Consider the following 21,565-nt stretch of genomic DNA (forward strand, 5'->3'; position numbering starts at 1 on the left):
GGGGACTGATCATACAGTTTCTATATTATTCAGCTTGTCACCCTACCAGCACATAACTGATTTTTGCCTCAGAAAATGTCTCTTTCCTGAAATTCCAGCTGTCCTTCATTCATAAAGCAATGTTTTAATAAGGTGGTTGTTTGCTACAAAACAATAATAGTGCTAATAATGAATCACTATCAGCATAGCATATTCCTTACCATGGATGGTCTACATGATGCTAAACAGCTGGAGGAAAAGTGGGGGAAAATGCAATCAAGCATTTAAACATCATCACTGGATGTTTCCAAACAGAAGCTTCCAGATGTTTAGCATTGTGGAAGTAATGTTTGATTGCCTGCCCTTTTCATATTTTATCTGGATCTTTTGATGTTCTTTAGATGGAGTCTTGGACTCTTCTTCCTTTTCAGTATCCTGAATAGTTTTTCTGATCATAAATGGCAACAGCAATGTTGAAAACTAGCAAAGGCCAAACCTGGCAGGAATTGTTTGAGATAAGGAAGAAGAGACTTGGACTGTGGTTAAATGGGTCCCTCTCCTGGCTAATGTATATGGAAGCATGCAATTTCTAAAGGAATATTTGAAGCAGTTTCAGTTTTCAGTTAAAATATATGTACGAATTAAGATGCTTAGTAAAGGGACCTTATTTTCCCTGAGATCCAGAGGCTGAATAATAAGAAACTTCCTTTGGATATTCAATTCAAAGAAAGAAGACAGTCTAATATGCTGTTGAGTATACAGGCTTAAAATGAATCTGATCTTTCTAGTAGAGCTGAAGTAGAGCTGTTTCTTTTTTCAGATTGATGTTTTATCATGCAAAATTAAAAGTCTAGAATAAATTGAGTTTTAGCCCCCCCACCATTTTTTAAGGATCTCAGATTATCATACCAAAATTAACTCCTGCTTCCCACTGTACTTCTCTCACATATCAGTTATTGGAACTTAGCATAAAAGTCATTGCCAAATGCTCTGCTAATTTAAAACCGTGAAAATTAATGATCTCATCAAAGATGGCTCAGTTTCAGAATGGGATTCATAGGTCTTGGTGCTAAAATAAATACCAATTCCTACCTAAGAGTGAAAGAAAAAAAATAGTCACTTACTGACATGTCCCTGCAAGAATGGAGGAGCCAAGAAAAACTTGGGTATGTTACTAACTCAGCTTGTTCACTGATTCAAGATGACTGGTTAAAGGGCACTGTGTACTGATGATGACTCTGTGGCATGAGGGACAATGTAATCATTAACATGTGGGACTGCTTAGCATTTAGAACACTTCACACATAAAGTGAAGTTAACACAGGACTATTTATGTGCTTTAGACAGATGGTTTAATGTTTCTTTAGCCTTCAGTCTATGAGGCCACCCGTGGTTTTCTTCAGCCAAAGGCTTTTAAAAAATAATTGATCTGCAGCCATTTTCTAACAAGTCCGACTGCAATATATTTCCCTAAGTCTTTCTCTCACCCTTAACTATCCCTTATAATAGTTTGTGACTGACAAACCTCCCTGACACTGATTCCTCACATTTAAGTAGCTATGGACATAAAAGGAGATGAAGGGAATGAAGTATCATCATTAATAGTTTCTTTGCTATAGAAAAGCTATTCAGATGATTACTTTGGAAATTGATTCTCCTCTGATTAGACATTGCCTTGCTCTGGAGAAACTGTTGCCCCCAAAGCCTTCAATACACGCAATGACAACCCAGCATAGATAGATAACTGTGTGGCAAGGATGCATTACACTGAGCATATATGTTCATCTCAAATGGTAAAGGAGAAGAGCAACTGTACCTCTGAAGAAGAGGTAAAAGGTACCAGCTTAGGAGGGAATAAAGAGGCTGCAGATCCCCTGATCTTACTATCAAAGCAATAGAGTAGTTTCCTGGGTGAATCAAGCAGGACATATTTGTATAGTGGAAACTTTCTATGGGCTCTTAATGACCCCCTACATGGCTCTAGCCTCTCTTCATCTCTCCAGGCCCTTTTGTGAGTCTTTTTAGGGGAGCAACATGACCCAGTAGTTTGGGGACTCCTGAGATTGGCCTGAATGGATGCTTATTTGCATTCTCTTGTCTATATAACCACCTCCATTGGGGTTCTACAGAAGCATGTTTAGGCCTGGGGCAGAGAAAAGCAATTACACAGCAGAGAGGATTTAATGATTAGATGTGTTTAAGGGAGCAAGTGTCTCCTGACTGCACATTCCCACTCAGGAGGGCTTAAGAGGTCTGAAGTCTAAGCACAGAACTTGCCGTTGGCTTTTCTCTTTGAGGAACAAAGATGACTTTCTGGAGGCTCAGATTTCCTGGTGACACTTTACAAGGGGTTGGACTGGAGTACTTGCTGCTTATCTGGCTGTTACTAGTGTCAGGCTCTTGCACCAAAACTGTCATTTCCTCACATATGAGGAAGAAGCCCTGTGCACCGTCATTGATGTTCTCTCTGACCACGTTTTCTTTAATTCCCAGAGAAAGGTGCCTAGCCAGTTCTGACTTATGAAGCAATTCAACAGCTCTCTGCTTTGGGTGCCCGAGGGTGACAGGCCGCTGACTGTCGCGGATGTAGGCCTGGACCATTAGCAACTATGTGGCCAGGCCCCTCGGTGTGTGCTGGTGTTCGACGTGGTCAGCTTCTCACAGGAGCAATTCTGGCTGGTGCATATGGCGGTGGAGGTGAGGGACGTTAACGACCATGTGTAGTGCTTCCCCAGGGCCCAGATTCCAGTGGAGGTGTCCGAAGGAGCCATAGTGGGCATGCGCATCCCACTGGAAGCGCCATTGGCTTGTACCATTGGACGAGGACGTGGCCATGACAACGCAGCATAGATGGATAACTGTGTGGCAAGTGTCATTGGACGAGGACGTGGGTGCCAATGGGCTGCAGAGTGTGTCACTAGCTGAGCCACACAGCCCGTTCCAAGAGGAGCTGCAGACGTGTGTTGGCGGTGCCCAATGCGTGGATCTGGTGCTGTTGCAGGAGCTGGACTGCGAAAGTCAGGCTGCTTACAGCCTAGAGCTAGTGGCCTGGCCCAGGAGCGGGGCCGCTGGTCGCGGTCTGCCATCGCAACTCTTCAGTGTGAGTGTGCGGGACGCTAGCGACCACAGCCCAGCCTTCCCTCAGGGAGCGGTGGAGGACGCCCCTGTGAGCTTGTTGTTTCTGGACCTGGACGCGGCGGACCCCCACGAGGGCCCCGTGGCGGGTGTTCTCCTTCCGTGCTTGCAACCCACCCAAAGTGAGCCGCCTCTTGCGGCTCCACCCGGGCTCCGGTCGCCTCATCCTAGCGGGTCCCGTGGACTACGAATGCCAGGACACCTATGATCTGGACGTGCAGGTGCAGGACTGCGGCCCTGGTCCTCGGGTCGCCACCTGCAAGGTCTTCGTGCTCATCCGTGATGTCAATGACAACGCTCCAGACATCGCTGTCACTCCACTTGCCACCCCGGGAGAACCAGTCACCTCGTCCTTCACCGCTGCCGCGCTCCGGAAAGCAGGTGCGACCTTGTCAGCGGGGCTGGGGCTCTCCAGGCCTGGGCAAGCAACCTCTTTGGCGCGTAAATGGTGAGCGCGCGAGAGCTCAGTGATTCTGGTCAGCACGTCGGACAGGGACTCGGGTTTCAACGGGCAGGTGCACTGCGCCCTCTATGGGTACAAGCACTTCAGACTGCAGCCGGCCCTTTTGGGTAACTAGTCGGTGGTTACTTAGACGTTGCTGGACAGAGTGCGTATCACAGAGTACTACCTGTTGCTGGTGGCAGAGGACCACGGCTCGTCCCCACTGCTCACCGTGAAGCCTTACAGCGTGCTTGTGGGCGCCGAGAACCGACAGCGCGCCTGTCTTCACACAGCCAGTCTATGAGATGTGGGTGCTTGAGAACAACCCGCTTGGTGCCTACCTGGCTATGGTGATCGCCCAGGATCCGGACCTGGGCCACAATGGCCAGGTCACCTACCGCTGTTGGAAGACTAGATGGGCCGCGCCAAGGACTCCGTATCCACCCATGTCTCCTTGGACACAGTCACTGGAGAATTGCGCACTCGACGGTGCTTTGACAGCGAGGAGCTGGCTGAAATGAAGCTGGTACTGGAGGCGCTAGATGGCGGCTTTCCACCGCTACAGCAGTGCGGTTGCAGGTGGAAGACCAGAACGACCACACGCTCCACCCGGTGGCCCCGATGCTCTTCGATGTCTCAGCCCAGCTACCTCTGCCCCGAGGCGTGCCTTTAGGCTACCTAGTGACAAAACTGCAGGCAGAAAACGAGGACGAAGGCTTCAACGTAGAGCTGGCTCACAACCTCCTCTGCAGTGACAGCAGTTTCCGACTTTTAGCACTGCACCTGGTTACCCGTGAACTGTCCCTGCAGCAACACCTGTCCTTTCAGCCCTCTGGCCCGCTGACCAGGTCGTCGAGGTGAGATGGAAGCAGGCCTATCATATCATGCACCGCCACTCAGCTTTTAGTGCCCACGGATCTAGTGCCACCTGGCGGAAAAGTGTTGCTGGTGCCGCCGCCACCACCACCGCCACCGCCGCCACTAGAGGGAGCGGAAGGACCAGTCTGGAGAAACACTGCTCAGGGAGCAGCAAGGCAATCTGAGCTCTCCATAGTGTGGGCCGGTGCTTGGGCAAGTAGCTGTGGTCTTTTGCTAGTGGCCATAGTCATTGTGACTTGTTCCTGCAAGGGAGAAGGTAGGACATGGAGGAATAGGCTTTGTGAGCACTGCCCAAGTGGGTATCAGACGAGAAGTGACCAAGCTGGCCGAAGTTGCAGAGTGTTAGGAGCTGACTCCCAGGGCTTCAACTTGAGGTTCTTCATGGGGTCATGGCCGCCTTCCATCCTGAAGCACTTCAGATGAGGGATGCAGGGCCCTCTCTGTCAGTTTCCATATCTAAGGGTGAAATATTATTAACTGCTACTCTCCTCCCTTTTTAAATAGGGTTCATTCTCAGTTCAGAGGTCCAGGGTGTCAGGTCTGCAGGAATTTCCAGGAGTGGGGGTAGCGGAACATCTTTGTGTTCCTCTCCTGGGGAGAGGACCAGAATCTCACAGGCTCAGGTAGAGCACATTTCAGCTCTCTTATTGTCCTCATTAACTACCCCCCCCCCCAGATTTTGTTTCTTTTCTTTCTGTTTTATTGGTTCTTTCTTTTTAATAATTATACATGACAGTGGAATCCATTTTTATAAAATTATGCAAGCATTGAATATATATTATTTTAATTAGAACCCCATTCTTGTAGTTGGGCACGATGGTGGGTTCACTTAGGTATGTTTTACACGTGTATATAGGAAAATTATCTCAGATTTTCCTACTATCTATTTTATTCATATCCCCACCCTTCCTTTCTTTCTCCTTTGTCTAATCTGCCGCAGTCTTGGCTGGGCACAGATTCACGAGCCACCACACAGCTTTGTAGATTCAAACAGCAAATCTTTATTCCCGAACTCACACCGGCCTCCACACACGTTCTGGGGCAATCCCAGTTCTGCTGCCACCCAATTCACCTACTCCACGAGGCTTTCTTCCCAAAGTGCTCTCTGAATCTCACGAGAACTCAACGGGAGCTCAGGCAGCAGGAACGCCCTAATTCCAGCAGCAATAATCCTCAACATCGAACTTCCCTAAAATCCAAGGTCTTAAACTGGGAACGCCCTTAACCCAAGGAGCGGGAGGGATACTTCCTCAAACTGCAGGACACACCCTAATCCTGGATCCACCCTGGTCGTTGAGCAGGGTCACCTTTCTCAGACACACATGCAAGGTCAACAGCGAAATTAACATGGGGTACGCTGGCAAGGAAATTTCGATGCCTCATTCCTACTTGGTAATGGCCCTCAGCACTAATCTACTGAACTTCTCTTTTCATCCCTCTTCCCCTTTATTGTGCCTTAGCTTCCACATATCAGGGAAAACATCGAATCTATGTTTTTTTTGGGGGGTGGGGATTGGCTTATTTCACTTAGCATGATAGTATCCAGATCCATCCATTTACTGGCAAATATTATAAATCCATTCTTCTTTATGGCTGAGTAATAGTTCATTGTGTATATGTACCACATTTCTTTATACAGTCATATCTTGATGGGCATCTAGGTTGTTTCCATAGCTTAGCTATTGTGAATTGTGCTGCTATAAACATTGATGTGGCAGCATTATTATAGTATGCTGATTTTAAATCCTTTGGATATATCTTGAGGAGTGACATAACTAGGTCAAATGGTGGTTCCAGTCCTAGTGGTCTTTTTTTAAAAATTTTTTAATTTTTATTTTATTTTATTGTTGGTTGTTCAAAACATTACATAGTTCTTTTTTTGCCTTTTTTTAATTTTTTTTTATTTTTTTATTTTTTTAATTGATTATTTAAAGCATTACATAGTTCATGATATATCATCTTTCATACATTTGACTCAAATTGTGTTTTGAACTCCCATTTTCACCCCAAATACAGATTGCAGAATCACATCTGTTACATATTCACATTTTTACATAATGCCATATTAGTGACTGTTGTATTCTGCTACCTTTCCTATCCCCTACTATCCCCCCTCCCCTCCCCTCCCCTCCCATCTTCCCTCTCAACCTCCCCTGCTGTTGTTCAATTCTCTCCCTCTTTTTCCTTCCCCCTTGCCCCTCATAACCTCCTATAATTTTATGTATCATTGAAGGTCTCCTACCATTTCCATGTGCTTTCCCTTCTCTCCCCGTTTCTCTCCCCCCATTCGTCTTTGTTTACTGTAGTCTTTTCCTCATGCTCTTCCTTCCTGTTCTGTTCTTAGTTGTTCTCATTATATCAAAGCAGACATTTGGCATTTGTTTTTTAAGGATTGGCTAGCTTCGCTTAGCATAATCTGCTCTAATGCCATCCATTTCCCTCCAAATTCTATGATTTTGTCATTTCTTATTGCAGAGTAATACTCCATTGTGTATAAATGCCACATTTTTTAATCCATTCATCTATTGAAGGGCTTCTAGGTTGGTTCCACAATCTTGCTACCGTGAATTGTGCTGCTATGAACATCGATGTAGCAGTGTCTCTGTAGCATGCTCTTGTTAGGTCTTTAGGGAATAGACCGAGAAGGGGAATAGCTGGGTCAAATGGTGGTTCCATTCCCAGCTTTCCAAGAAATCTCCATACTGCTTTCCAAATTGGCTGCACCATTTTGCAGTCCCACCAACAATGAACAAGTGTACCCATTTCCCCACATCCTCGCCAGCACTTGTTGTCGTTGGACTTCTTAATGGCTGCCAATCTTACTGGAGTGAGATGGTATCTTAGGGTGGTTTTGATTTGCATTTCTCTGACTGCTAGTGATGTTGAGCATTTTTTCATGTACATGTTGATTGATTGTATATCCTCCTCTGAGAAGTGTCTGTTCAGGTCCTTGGCCCATTTGTTGATTGGGTTATTTTTTATCTTATTATCTAATTTTTTGAGTTCTTTGTATACTCTGGATATTAGGGCTCTATCTGAAATGTGTGGAGTAAAGATTTGTTCCCAGGATGTAGGCTCCCTGTTTATCTCTCTTATTGTTTCTTTTGTTGAGAGAAAACTTTTTAGTTTGAGTAAGTCCCATTTGTTGATTCTAGTTGTTAACTCTTGCGCTATGGGTGTCCTATTGAGGAATTTGGAGCCCGACCCCACAGTATGTAGATCATAGCTGACTTTTTCTTCTATCAGACGCCGTGTCTCTGATTTAATATTGAGCTCCTTAATCCATTTTGAGTTAACTTTTGTGCATGGCGAGAGAAAGAGATTCAGTTTCATTTTGATGCAAATGGATTTCCAGTTTTCCCAGCACCATTTGTTGAAGATGCTATCCTTCCTCCATTGCATGCTTTTAGCCCCTTTATCAAATATAAGATAGTTGTAGTTTTGTGGATTGGTTACTGTGTCTTCTATTCTGTACCATTGGTCCACTCGCCTGTTTTGGTACCAGTACCATGCTGTTTTTGTTACTATTGCTCTGTAGTATAGTTTGAAGTCTGGTATCGCTATACCGCCTGATTCACACTTTCTGCTTAGCATTGTTTTTGCTATTCTGGGTCTTTTATTATTCCATATGAATTTCATGATTGTTTTATCTATTTCTACAAGAAATGCTGTTGGGATTTTGATTGGGATAGCATTGAACTTATAGAGAACTTTTGGTAATATCGCCATTTTGATGATGTTAGTTCTGCCTATCCATGAACAGGGTATATTTTTCCATCTTCTGAGGTCTTCTTCTATATCTCTCTTTAGGGTTCTGTAGTTTTCATTGTATAGGTCTTTCACCTCTTTTGTTAGGTTGATTGCCAAGTATTTTATTTTTTGGGGTGATATTGTGAATGGAGTAGTTGTCCTCATTTCTGTTTCAGAGGATTTGTCGCTGATATATAGGAATGCATTTGATTTATGCGTGTTGATTTTATATCCTGCCACTTTGCTGAATTCATTTATTAACTCTAATAGTTTCTTTGTAGACCCTTTTGGGTCTGTTAGGTATAGAATCATATCGTCTGCAAATAGTGATAATTTAAGTTCTTCTTTTCCTATTTTTATGCCTTTAATTTGTTTAGTCTGTCTAATTGCTCTGGCCAGTGTTTCGAGGACTATGTTGAACAGAAGTGGTGAGAGAGGGCATCCCTGTCTTGTACCAGATCTTAGAGGGAATGCCTTCAATTTTTCTCCATTCAGAATGATGCTGGCCTGTGGGTTATCATAGATTGCTTTTACAATGTTGAGGTATGATCCTGTTATCCCTAATTTTTCTAGAGTTTTGAACATAAAGGGATGCTGTACTTTGTCGAATGCTTTTTCTGCATCTATCAAGATGATCATATGGTTCTTATTTTTAAGTCTATTGATGTGGTGAATAACATTTATTGATTTCCGTATATTGAACCATCCTTGCATCCCAGGGATGAATCCTACTTGATCATGGTGCACAATTTTTTTGATGTGTTTTTGTATTCGGTTCGCCAGAATTTTATTGAGGATTTTTGCATCTAGGTTCATTAGAGATATTGGTCTGTAGTTTTCTTTCTTTGAAGTGTCTCTGTCTGGTTTAGGTATCAGGGTGATGTTGGCCTCGTAGAATGTATTTGGAAGTTCTCCCTCTTTTTCTATTTCCTGAAATAGCTTGAAAAGTATTGGTGTTAGTTCCTCTTTAAAGGTTTTGTAAAACTCTGCTGTATACCCGTCCGGTCCTGGGCTTTTCTTAGTTGGTAGTCTTTTGATGGTTTCTTCTATTTCCTCTATTGTTATTGGTCTGTTTAGGCTGTCTATATCTTCCTGACTCAATCTGGGCAGATCATATGACTTAAGAAATTTATCGATGCCTTCACTATCTTCTATTTTATTGGAGTATAAGGATTCAAAGTAATTTCTGATTATCTTCTGTATTTCTGAAGTGTCTGTTGTGATATTGCCTTTTTCATCCCGTATGCTAGTAATTTGGGTTCTCTCTCTTCTTCTCTTCGTTAGCATGGCTAAGTGTCTGTCGATTTTATGTATTTTTTCAAAGAACCAACTTTTGGTTTTGTCAATTTTTTCAATTGTTTCTTTTGTTTCAATTTCATTAATTTCAGCTCTGATTTTAATTATTTCTTGCCTTCTACTTCTTTTGCTGTTGTTTTGCTCTTCTTTTTCTAGGATTTTGAGATGATATATGAGATCGTTTATTTGTTGGTTTTTTCTTTTTTTAAGGAATGCGCTCCAAGCAATGAATTTTCCTCTTAAAACTGCTTTCAATGTGTCCCATAGATTCCGATATGTTGTGTCTGTGATTTCATTTAACTCTAAGAAGTTTTTAATTTCCTCCTTAATGTCTTCTATAACCCATTGATCATTCAGTAACCTATTATTCATTCTCCAAGTGATGCATGTTTTTTCCTTCCTTCTTTTATCGTTGATTTTCAGTTTCATTCCATTATGATCAGATAAGATGCATGGTATTATTTCTACTCCTTTATATTGTCTAAGAGTTGCCCTGTGACATAATATATGATCTATTTTTGTGAAGGATCCATGTGCTGCTGAGAAAAAAGTGTAACTACTTGATGTTGGGTGGTATATTCTATATATGTCGATTAAGTCTAGGTTGTTAATTGTGTTATTGAGTTCTATAGTTTCCTTATTTAACTTTTGTTTGGAAGATCTGTCCAGTGGTGAGAGAGGTGTGTTGAAGTCTCCCATGATTATTGTATGGTGGTCTATTAGACTCTTGTACTTGAGAAGAGTTTGCTTGATGAATGTAGCTGCACCATTGTTTGGGGCATATATATTTATGATTGTTATGTCTTGTTGGTGTATTGTTCCCTTGAGCAGTATGCAGTGTCCCTCTTTATCCTTTTTGATTAACTTTGGCTTGAAATCTATTTTGTTTGATATGAGTATGGACACTCCTGCCTGTTTCCGCAGTCCATATAAGTGGAATGATTTTTCCCAGTCTTTCACCTTCAGTCTATGTATATCTTTTCCTAACAAATGCGTCTCCTGTAGGCAACATATTGTTGGATCTTGTTTTGTGATCCATTCGACTAGCCTGTGTCTCTTAATTGGTGAGTTTAAGCCATTAACATTTAGGGTTATTATTGAGATTTGGTTTGTTCCTTCAGTCATATTTGTTTATTTATGTTACTAAACCTGATTAGTTTTCCTCTTTGATTACTTTCCCCCCTTTACTGTCCTACCTCCCACTGATGGTTTTCAATGTTATTTTCAGTTTCCTCTTCCTGTAATGTTTTGCCAAGGATTTTTTGAAGAGATGGTTTTCTAGCTGCAAATTCTTTTAACTTTTGTTTATCGTGAAAGGTTTTAATTTCATCTTCCATCCTGAAGCTTAATTTCGCCGGATACACGATTCTTGGTTGGAACCCATTTTCTTTCAGTGTTTGAAAAATGTTATTCCAGGATCTTCTAGCTTTCAGAGTCTGTGTTGAGAGATCAGCTGTTATCCTGATTGGTTTGCCCCTAAATGTAATCTGCTTTCTTTCTCTTGTAGCTTTTAAAATTCTCTCCTTATTCTGTTTGTTGGGTATCTTCATTATAATGTGTCTAGGTGTGGATCTCTTATGATTTTGCACTTTTGGTGTCCTGTAGGCTTCTAGGATATGGGATTCTGTTTCATTCTTCAAGTCTGGGAAGTTTTCTCATATTATTTCATTGAATAGATTGTTTATTCCTTTGGTTTGGAGCTCTGTGCCTTCCTGTATCCCAATGACTCTTAAGTTTGGTCTTTTAATGTTATGCCATAATTCTTGAATGTTCTGTTCATGGTTTCTTAGCAGTCTTGCTGAGCTGTCTATGTTCTTTTCAAGTTGAAATACTTTGTCTTCATTGTCTGATGTTCTATCTTCTAAGTGATCTATTCTGCTGGTAGTATTGTCAATTGAGGTTTTAAGTTGGTTTATTGCTTCCTGCATTTCTAGGATTTCTATTTGTTTGTTTTTTATTACTTCTAACTCCCTGTGTAATTGATCTTTTACTTCCTGGATTTGTTTCTGTAGTTCCTTGTCAATGTGATCTTTCATTGTCTGATTTTGCTGTCTCATGTCTTCTTTGAGACTCCAGATCATCTGAAGCATGTATATCCTGAACTCTTTATCTGACATTCCATCTGTTGCAGCTATTACCTCTTCTAGAGTTGAATTGACCTGCATTGCTTGTGGACCTTTCTTTCCTTGTCTTTTCATATTGCTTGCGTTTTTTTCTGCTTGGTGAAACTGTTGTGTTTTTGAAATTTTCCCCCTATTTATTTATATTGCTCATGTATAGTTGGGATATCTCTCTTGTAGGGCGGGTAGTGGCTGTGCTCCTCCTCTAATAAGAGTGATCTATCTACCACGCTGGTTGGTCGTAGGTCTGCCCACCCTGCGGGCACGGGTGGCTGCTCTACTCTGCCCCCACTCCAATTGTGGTGACGTTCCTACCACGTCCTCGGATCGTTGGTCCTGATCCGGATGTGGGCGGCAGCTCTGCTCCACCCCTACTCCAATTGGTGTGACGTGTCTACCATGCTGGTCGGCCTCTAAGCCTGTTCCGCCGGTGTGTCTCAGATCTGCCTACCTTGTGGGCTTGGGTGGCAGTTCTGCTCAGCCCCCACTCCCGGTGGGGGTACCTAACTGCCTCTTCAACGGGTCGCTGGGCCTTTTCCGGACACTGGGGGCGGCTCTGTTCAACCCCCACTCCAACCAGTGTGACGTGACTGCCTTGATGCTACTTGTCCACCACACTGGCAGGCTGCCGAGCCTGTCCTGCCAGTGGGACGCAGGTCTGCCTACCTTGCAGGATCAGACGGCGGCTCTTCACGGCCTCCACTCCAAGTGGGGTGACTTGGCTACCCTGCCGTCGGGTCGCTGGTCCTGTTCCAGGCGTGGACAGCTACTCTCCTCGGCCCCAGCTGCAGTTGATGTGTCGTGAAACCACACCGGCGGGTCCCTTAGCCTGCTCTGGGCGCAGGTGGCAGCTCCACTCTGCCCCCCAGGCCCCCACAGCACCCAGCAGGACCCAGACCAAGAAGCAGTCCCTGTAGGATCCCCAACCCTGAGCCAGAGCAGCTTCGGGAGTCAGGAGCCGGCCTCTCCGGTCCCCGCCACATTCTGCTAGGAGCAGGCTCCACAGAGCAACCGCCGCGGGTTCTCCAACCCCAGGCCAAAGCAGCCCCGGGAGCCCAAGCCTGGCCGCACCAGACTCTCCCTGCTTGGTGCACGCTCCGCTGGGAGCAGAGTCAAAGACGCAGTTCTCGCGGGCTCCCCAGCCCCGGGCCAAAACTGCTCCGGGAGTCAGAGTCCCGCTGCCCCTCGTCGCAAGTTTCACTTGTACCTGGCCTCAGCTCGCGGTCCCCGCAGGTTCCCCGGCCCTGGGCTCAAGCAGCTACGGGAGCCAGAACCCAGCCTCTCCGATCCCTGCCACACTCTGCTAGGAGCAGGCTCCACAGAGGTACCCCAGCCTCAGGCCCCAGCAGCCCCGGGAGCCCGAGCCTGGCCGCTCCAACCTCTCCCAGCTCAGTGTACGCTCCGCCAGGGGCAGGGTCAAAGACGCAGTTCCCGCGGGCTCCCTAGCCCCGGGCCAAAACTGTTCCGGGAGTCCGAGCCACGCCACCCCTCAGCGCACAATCCACTTGTAACTGGACTCAGCCCGGAGTCCCCGAAGGATCCCCCGCCCTGGGCCAAAGCAACCCGGGGAGCTAGAATCTGGCCGCTCAAAGTCCGGTGCCCACCTTGCCAGGGGTGAGCCCCGAAGAGTATTCTCCTCAGGTTCTCCAGTCCCGAACCTGAGCGATCTGTCTGCGAGACGCAGGCAAATACCAGCCTGGAATCACCTGATCTGTAGTTGAATGAGCTGAGATCAGTAGAAAACAGGGATGATTGCATCAGCTCTCCAAGATGGCGGCTGCTGTCCTCCTCCGTGTTCTGACCGGTGTCGGGAATCGAACTGGACCGGTTCTCTCCTCTGTCTCAGGGCCGGACCTCAGCACTCAGCGCGGCCAGTGCGCCGCTGGCAGGAGCCTCCAGAATCCGCTTCGCTGTAATCCTGCTCTGGTACCTCCGCTAACTAACTAGCGCGCGCCCCAGACTCCATCCGCGGGGCGGTCCGCCGACCAGGTACTGCTACCTTCCGTGCGGAGAAGTCGCCCGCGACCAAGCCCCTGCAGCCGAATCCCGCGCGCTGGAAATCTCTCCTCTAGATTCTGGAGCACCTCAATTTCACTGGAAATTCCCACCAAGGTAGGCTTCAGCCGTTTTACCTCGTCTTTCTCCCGCACAGTGACGCGGCGCACTGGGGTGCTGCTCTCCCATCGCTGCCATCTTCCGGTCTCCCCTAGTGGTCTTTTTTAAAAATAATTTTTAGTTGTGAATAGACCTTTATTTTACTTATTTATTTATATGTGGTGTTGAGAATCAAACCCAGAGCCTCCCACATGCTAGGCAAGCACACCAACCCCAGTCCATTCCTAGCTGTTTTGAAAATTTCCATACTGCTTTCCAGAGGGGCTGACCAATTTGCAGTTCCTCCATCAATGTATGAGCATTTCCTTTCCCCACATCCTCCCCAACATTTTTTTTGTTATTTGTATTCTTGATAATTGCCTTTCAGACTGGAGTAAGATGAAATCTCTCTGTAGTTTTAATTTGCATTTCTTTAATTGCTAGATATGTTGAACATTTATTTCATGTATTGGTTGACCATTTGTATTTCTTCTTTTGAGGATTGTCTGTTTAGTTTCTTTGCCCATTTATTTGATTGGGTTATTCATTTTATTTGGTGTTAAGCTTTTTGAGTTCTTTGTATATCCTGGAAATACATTCATATTGTGGTGGGGGGAATCGTCTTATGAAAATTTGGTGTTGATCACATTTGAGACTTCAAATGGCTAATGGGGCAGGGGTTAAAGAAAAGTGCTCCACAGATGAGGGCAGAAGGGGCCCTGACAGTCAGATGTTGGTGTAGGCCCATGTCTGTTCTCTTTTTTTGCCCATGACAATTTCCCTTGGGTTGAATGCAGTCCTCCCTCAGGGTTAATGCTGCCATTCTGAAGCACTTCAGATGAGGAATGCAGGCCCCTCTCTGTCAGTTTCCATATCTAAGGGTGAAATATTATTAACTGCTACTCTCTTCTCTTTTTAAATAGGGTTCATTCTCAGTTCCTTTTTATTTCCCAACCCTTTACTGAGACGATAAATCTGCTGCATGTTTAAGGTAATTTCAGAATATTTATCGTTATCTCTAAGCAATATATTTGACAATTTTGAACACCCTTTTTTATGGATAACAAAGTAATTCTTCCCTTTTCACTATCAGGACACATCCACATCCAGATGAATTTAGTGTGAAGGACAGTGGAGAAGGAGACAGAGGATTGAATGACAGCAGTTCTGATATCAGTAGAGAGGGCTTCAAGAAAGTATCCTACCAAATGATTGCAAAGCAAGGGGGTAGGTTCAAACCTGTGACTTCCAATCTCTTCCTCTCAAAGTCATTGTCATACTTATATGAATCACTGAAAAATAAACTATACAAGTGGCCCATCTATACATTCATAGAAGGCAGTGCCTCAGGCATTTCAGGTTACTGTAATAAGGTACCCTAGACTGGGTAGCTTAAACAACAAACACCTATTTCTCATAATAGATAAAGTTCATAGGGGTCAGGATTTCATTTGCTGGGAATATATGAGTATATGGCTTTGTTTGGTTTTACTTTGCTTGGAGAATTCCACACCAACACAACCTCATGCTATTTGGTTTATCTGCTGTCTTATTTTGAGGTTTTGTTCCCTGGAAATGCCCATTCTGTAAATGGTCAAATTCTCTCTGATGGTGTCTGGTTCTGGGATGGAGCTTCTTAGGGAAAGGCATTATCGATTATGAGTTTTTGTGTTAGTTTGCATGACAATGCAACCTGTTCTCTGTGTAAGAACTGGCCTTGATCCTCTTTGCAGATCAGCACCTGTGTCTCAACACTACAAAGTCTTCTCATTTAAAACAAGATCCCTAATTCTTCTCAAGGTGTCCCAGTTACTACTGTTAGCCCCAAACATAGTGACTTAAAATAATAATTTTGTTATGCTCATGGATTCTGTGGGTCAACTTGGACAAGACTCAGAAAAGATGGTTTGTCTCTATACTCCAATGTGTTTGGGGACTTAGCTGAGAAAATTTGATGGCTAGAGCTAGAATCATCTTAAGGTTTATTTCATTACATAATGGGTATGTGAACTGAAATGACTCAAAGTCTAAAAAAGTGGATGAGGGAGAGGAAGGGAGGATCATGTTCTATTTACTTGACTTCCAACTTACAACATGGCAGCCTCAGGAAAGTCACATGGCAGCTCAGGGCTGCAAATATGAATGATCCATCCAATAAGACAGAAGTCACATATTCTTTAATGACTCAGATCCTGAAATGACACTGTCATTTCTATTAATTTCCATCATATTCTACTGGTCCAAGGAATCTTTATTTTATTTTATTTTATTTTTGTACCAGGGATTGAACCTCAGGGTGCTTAACCTCTGAGACATATCCCCAACCCTTTTTAAATATTTAATTTAAAGACAGGGTCTCACTGCTTTGCTTAGTGCCTTGCTAAGTTGCTGAAGCTGTCTCTGAATTTGAGATCATCCTGCCTCAGCCTTTTGAGCAGCAGGGATTACAGGCATGTCCACAGTGCTCAAGTTGGTCCAAGCAATCTTAAACCCATCCCGGATTTGACCCTACCTCTATACTGAAAACTTTTCAAAGAATTTTGGGGAGTGTTTGTAAATCAATCAAACATGACCTAGAAAGTCCCACATTATCTAGTCCCTGGTTGCTTCTCACACCTGATTTGTTCTCACTCTTTCCCTTGATAATTTATATCAACGTTTTGACTTTCTTTTCTGTTGAATACACCAAGTTTTATCTCTATCTCAGACAGACCTAAGGGCCTTGCTGTTCCCTTAGCTTCCCCTACATATCCACATTGTTTATCCCCTGCCTTTGTTTAGGCCTTTGATCAAATGTCTATCTACTCAAAGAGATCTTCCATACCTCAGATTTCCTGTCCACCTGACACTCTCCATCCTCTTTATCCAGCTTTGTTTTCCTTCATAACATTTATCATTACTGACATCAAATATATACTCAAAATAAAACAAAAGCAACACAATTACTGGATGGATGAATGAAAGGTGCATGCTAACCAGCAACTCGAATGACAACTTCATAGGATCATAATTGTATTTTAGGTTAGGGTAGTCTTGTGTTGGTGTCTTTCTTTGTTTTTTGAAATGCCATTGGAGGAGATTCCAACATGGCACTGGGCGCAGAGAGATCAAGTCCCTGACCTCTTCAGCTGTGCAGGCATAGGGAGTCGTAAACAACCTAAATCTGTTTGCTCAGGATCACTAGGCAATGCTGAGCTGACTTGGATCTGGGTCGAACAGTCTGGGCCTCTCAGAACACACACTGAGCCTGGATCGGCTGAATTCAAGCTCCCGTTCGCCTGCTTCCCGCAGACAAACAGCTGTGACTCAGCACTAATCCATCCTGCTGAAACAACTGGTCAGCCCTTCTCATCCTACGGAGGTAAATGCCTACCGAGCCTTCATAGGTAGTGGCCACAGGTTTGAAACGGGGCTTACAAGAGACAGTAAGGACCCACCCCTTGAATTGGTCGCCCAGCAAAGGGAAAGAACTGTCCCCAATTGCAGGAGACACCACCATGGAAGAGAACTGACGTCATCAGACTGCAGTGGAGGAGATAACTTCATTGAAACCTGTGGCTACAGGTGTGTAATTCCCTAGCCTTCCCTCTCCACACATAAGGGAAACCTTAAGGGCCGCTCCCAGCTCTCCCGTGAGCGCGATAGCCAGCCCAAGGGAATCAGAGGTGGCGCGGGATCCGCAGCGCGGAACTACCGCTCCCACCAGGGCTGACAGCTGAGGTCTCTTGCACCAGCTACCGGGGGCGTGGCTACCAGTGGGCAAGTAAAATTCGCTGAGGATTCTCAGCCCCAAGCTCTACAAACTTAGGGTCTGAGGGAATGGCAAACTGGAAGAGTATGCCCAGTCGTTCATGAAAACAGGGCTCCGGGAGCAGCAGACCTGGCATGTAGCCAGTATTGTGGTGAGCAGCACCCGTGAGAGGAGCCTGGCTAGAGGAAAACTGGGAAGTGACTAGACACAAGAGGAGGCCCTAGGCACTCAGGATTGGAGACTCGCCCAGTCTGGGAGGAGGAGCTGCTGCACAGTGATTGGTTCCCGCGTATTGACAGGAGAAACTTGGCCTGGTGGGCACAGCACCACCTACTGGAAGAGAAGTTAATCAAACTCTAAGACTGCATTTATTAATTCTTTTTTTCTTTCTTTTTTTGATTTGGGTTTTTCTTTCATTTTCAATTTTCTTTGTTGTTTTTTAAAATTTTTTTTTACAATTTTTAAAAATTTTTTTTCTTCTAATTTTAATTTTAATTTTTTAATTATTTAAAAAAATTTTTTTTTCTTTTTTTATTTCCTATTTTTTCTTCTTTTGGCTTTTCATTTCTTTTCAATTATCTTATCCCCCCTTCCTTGAATTCTACCTGCTTACTCTCATTCTCTTTAGTGACTTCTTCCCTTCCCTTCTAATACCGTTCTTCCCAAGCATCAAATAATTTTATAGGAGTAAATAGTAACTCAGCAGTCAAACACAACAAGAAGTAACATGAGCAGCTTCAAAAAGCAAGGAAGAAAAGGAGTACAAACAATGCAGGACAGCCTAAATATTCAGGAGGACCTAGAGTCATCAGAAAAATGGTCATATAAAGAACTCAAGGAACACCTTAGACAGATGGAATGGAACCTTAAAGAGGATACAAGACAGCAAATTCAAGCAGCGAAAGAACACATTGAGAATGAATTACATAAACAGATAAAAGAAGAAGTTAAGCATCTTTATCAGGAGATAGAGATTATAAAAAATAATCAAACAATAATTCTAGAAATGAAGGAAACGATAAACCAAATTAAAAACTCAATTGAGAGTATCACTAACAGAGTGGAGCAAGTAGAAGCCAGAACGTCACATAATGAAGACAAAATATATCATCTTGAAAAGAGTATAGCCAACTCAGAAAGGCTGGTAAAAAATCACGAGAAAAACATCCAAGAGTTATGGGATAACATAAAAAAACCAAACTTATGAGTCATCGGGATAGAAGAAGGTACAGAGATTCAAACCAAGGGAATGAGAAACCTGCTGAATGAAATAATTACAGAAAACTTTCCAGAAATAAAAAAGGAAACAGATATACAAATTGAAGATGCATACATGACACCGAGCACACAAAATCACAGTAGACCAACGCCAAGACACATTGTTATGAAAAGCATGCAATGGAGGAAGGATAGCATCTTCAACAAATGGTGTTGGGAAAACTGGAAATCCATATGCAACAAAATGAAACTGAATCCCTTTCTCTCGCCATGCACAAAAGTTAACTCAAAATGGATCAAGGAGCTTGATATCAAATCAGAGACTCTGCGTCTGATAGAAGAAAAAGTTGGCTCCGATCTACATATTGTGGGGTCGGGCTCCAAATTCCTTAATAGGACACCCATAGCACAAGAGTTAATAACAAGAATCAACAAATGGGACTTCCTTAAACTAAAAAGTTTTTTCTCAGCAAGAGAAACAATAAGAGAGGTAAATAGGGAGCCTACATCCTGGGAACAAATTTTTACTCCTCACACTTCAGATAGAGCCCTAATATCCAGAGTATACAAAGAACTCAAAAAATTAGACAATAAGAAAACAAATAACCCAATCAACAAATGGGCCAAGGACCTGAACAGACACTTCTCAGAGGAGGATATACAATCAATCAACATGTACATGAAAAAATGCTCTCCATCTCTAGCAGTCAGAGAAATGCAAATCAAAACCACCCTAAGATACCATCTCACTCCAGTAAGATTGGCAGCCACTATGAAGTCAAACAACAACAAGTGCTGGCGAGGATGTGGAGAAAAGGGTACACTTGTACATTGCTGGTGGGACTGCAAATTGGTGTGGCCAATTTGGAAAGCAGTTTGGAGATTCCTGGGAAAGATGGGAATGGAACCACCATTTGACCCTGCTATTGCCCTTCTCGGACTATTCCCTGAAGACCTTGAAAGAGCATGCTACAGGGATACTGCCACATCGATGTTCATAGCAGCACAATTCACAATAGCTAGACTGTGGAACCAACCCAGATGCCCTTCAATAGATGAATGGATAAAAAAAATGTGGCATCTATACACAATGGAGTACTATGCAGCAATAAAAAATGACAAAATCATAGAATTTGCAGGGACATGGATGGCACTAGAGCAGATTATGCTTAGTGAAGCTAGCCAATCCCTAAAAAATAAATACCAAATGTCTTCTTTGATATAATGAGAGCAACTATGAACAGAGCAGGGAGGAAGAGCAGGAAGAAAAGATTAACATTAAACAGAGACATGAGATGGGAGGGAAAGGGAGAGAAAAGGGAAATTGCATGGAAATGAAGGGAGACCCTTATTGCTATACAAAATTACATATAAGAGGTTGTGAGGGGAATGGGAAAATAAACAAGGAGAGAAATGAATTACAGTAGATGGGGTAGAGAGAGAAGATGGGAGGGGAGGGGAGGGGGGATAATAGGGGATAGGAAAGGTAGCAGAATACAACAATTACTAAAAGGGCATTATGTAAAATTGTGGATGTGTAACCAAGGTGATTCTGGAATCTGCATTTGGGGTAAAATTGGGGGTTCATAACCCACTTCAATCTAATGTATGAAATATGATATGCCAAGAGCTTTGTAATGTTGTGAACAACCAATAAAAAAAAGAAAGACTCTGCCTCAAAATAAAAAAAAATAAAAATAAAAAGGGCTGAGGATATAGCTCAGTGTAGAGTGCCCCTGGCTTCACTCTCTAGAAAATGTAAATAAATAAAAATAATAAATAAAATAAAATCCAGTAGCTTCTCAAAAAAAAAAAAAAAAAGAAATGCCATTGGACCCCTGTACTTTCTGGAAAACTTTAGTGTCATCTTAAAAACGTTTTAAAATATTTTTAAAAGATTTTAAAATGAATATATTATCCTGGATCATTTAATGTTAAATTAACTATTTTAGAATATCAAATAACTGGAACTCCTACTGTTTATTATTGTCTTAACTTACCAAATTATTCTTGTCTTAATTCAGCTTCCTCTTCCTAACATTATAAGCAAACCTTCTGGGTCCATGATAGCTCAAGGTGCTTCAGTGGCAGACAATAATGTGGTCAAGGCAATGTGTTCAGTCTGAGAGGATATAGTTTCTTGGTAATAACAATCACATTTCCTCTTACTGACAGGAACCTTTTACTTATTTAATAATCATTTGCATATCACTTTCTGTATGCCAGGAATTGTTCTGGTTGCTTTTAAAATATTACCTTACTTAATAATTCCTACGACAATGCCGTTAAATAGGTACTATCATTGAACCCTATTTTACAAATGGGGAAACTGAGATAGAGATGTGGGAGTAATTTGGTCAATGCTAGGGAAGCTGTAAAGGGGAAGAGCTTAGTTTATAACCTGGAAAGTTTGCAGTTCATACTTTTAAGGTTCTGCTTTACATATTTTCAATAGGTTTTTAAACCCTTACTTTATGGGTCTTTTAAAAATTTAGGACCGATTTACATTCCTGAGGATGTTTCTATCTTTGAGCGTGAATGAGATGTTCTGATTTATGGTTTGTTTTATCCTCCAACTCTCAGCTGCCTTTTCTTATAAAACTTTTAGTAGGGTTATTGAAAAAATGACACATGGGTGATGGCAAGGCAATTGAATTAAGAGCTGATAGTTAGAAGATAAGTTTAATGAAGGTATTTTTTTTATCATTTTTGCATCTTGCCCTTAATGGTTAACCCAGAAAATAAATGGATTATTAAACACACTGCTAATCTTTTGAAATTTCATTTTTGATTGTAACTTCCCTCATTCCTCTCACCAAACCTGTATTAAAGATTTCAGCAAATAATTTAATGTACTTGCTTCATTTGATTTCCACTTCACTTCCTCAGTGTGCCAGCAGG

At 43.0% G+C, this 21,565-nt stretch overlaps 1 pseudogene across 1 annotated transcript; it reads left to right on the forward strand.

The window, feature by feature from the left end:
* The first annotated feature begins 2,812 nt into the window (after positions 1–2,812).
* Positions 2,813–4,077, forward strand: LOC308658384 (protocadherin-8-like; annotated as a pseudogene). The gene is made up of 2 exons: positions 2,813–3,203; positions 3,238–4,077. The product of its transcript is annotated as a protocadherin-8-like (transcript).
* Positions 4,078–21,565: the final 17,488 nt, after the last annotated feature.

The sequence above is a fragment of the Spermophilus citellus genome (genome assembly GCF_964194105.1).
Source record: "Spermophilus citellus genome assembly, chromosome: 1".
In the NCBI taxonomy this organism is placed as follows: Eukaryota; Metazoa; Chordata; class Mammalia; order Rodentia; family Sciuridae; genus Spermophilus; species Spermophilus citellus.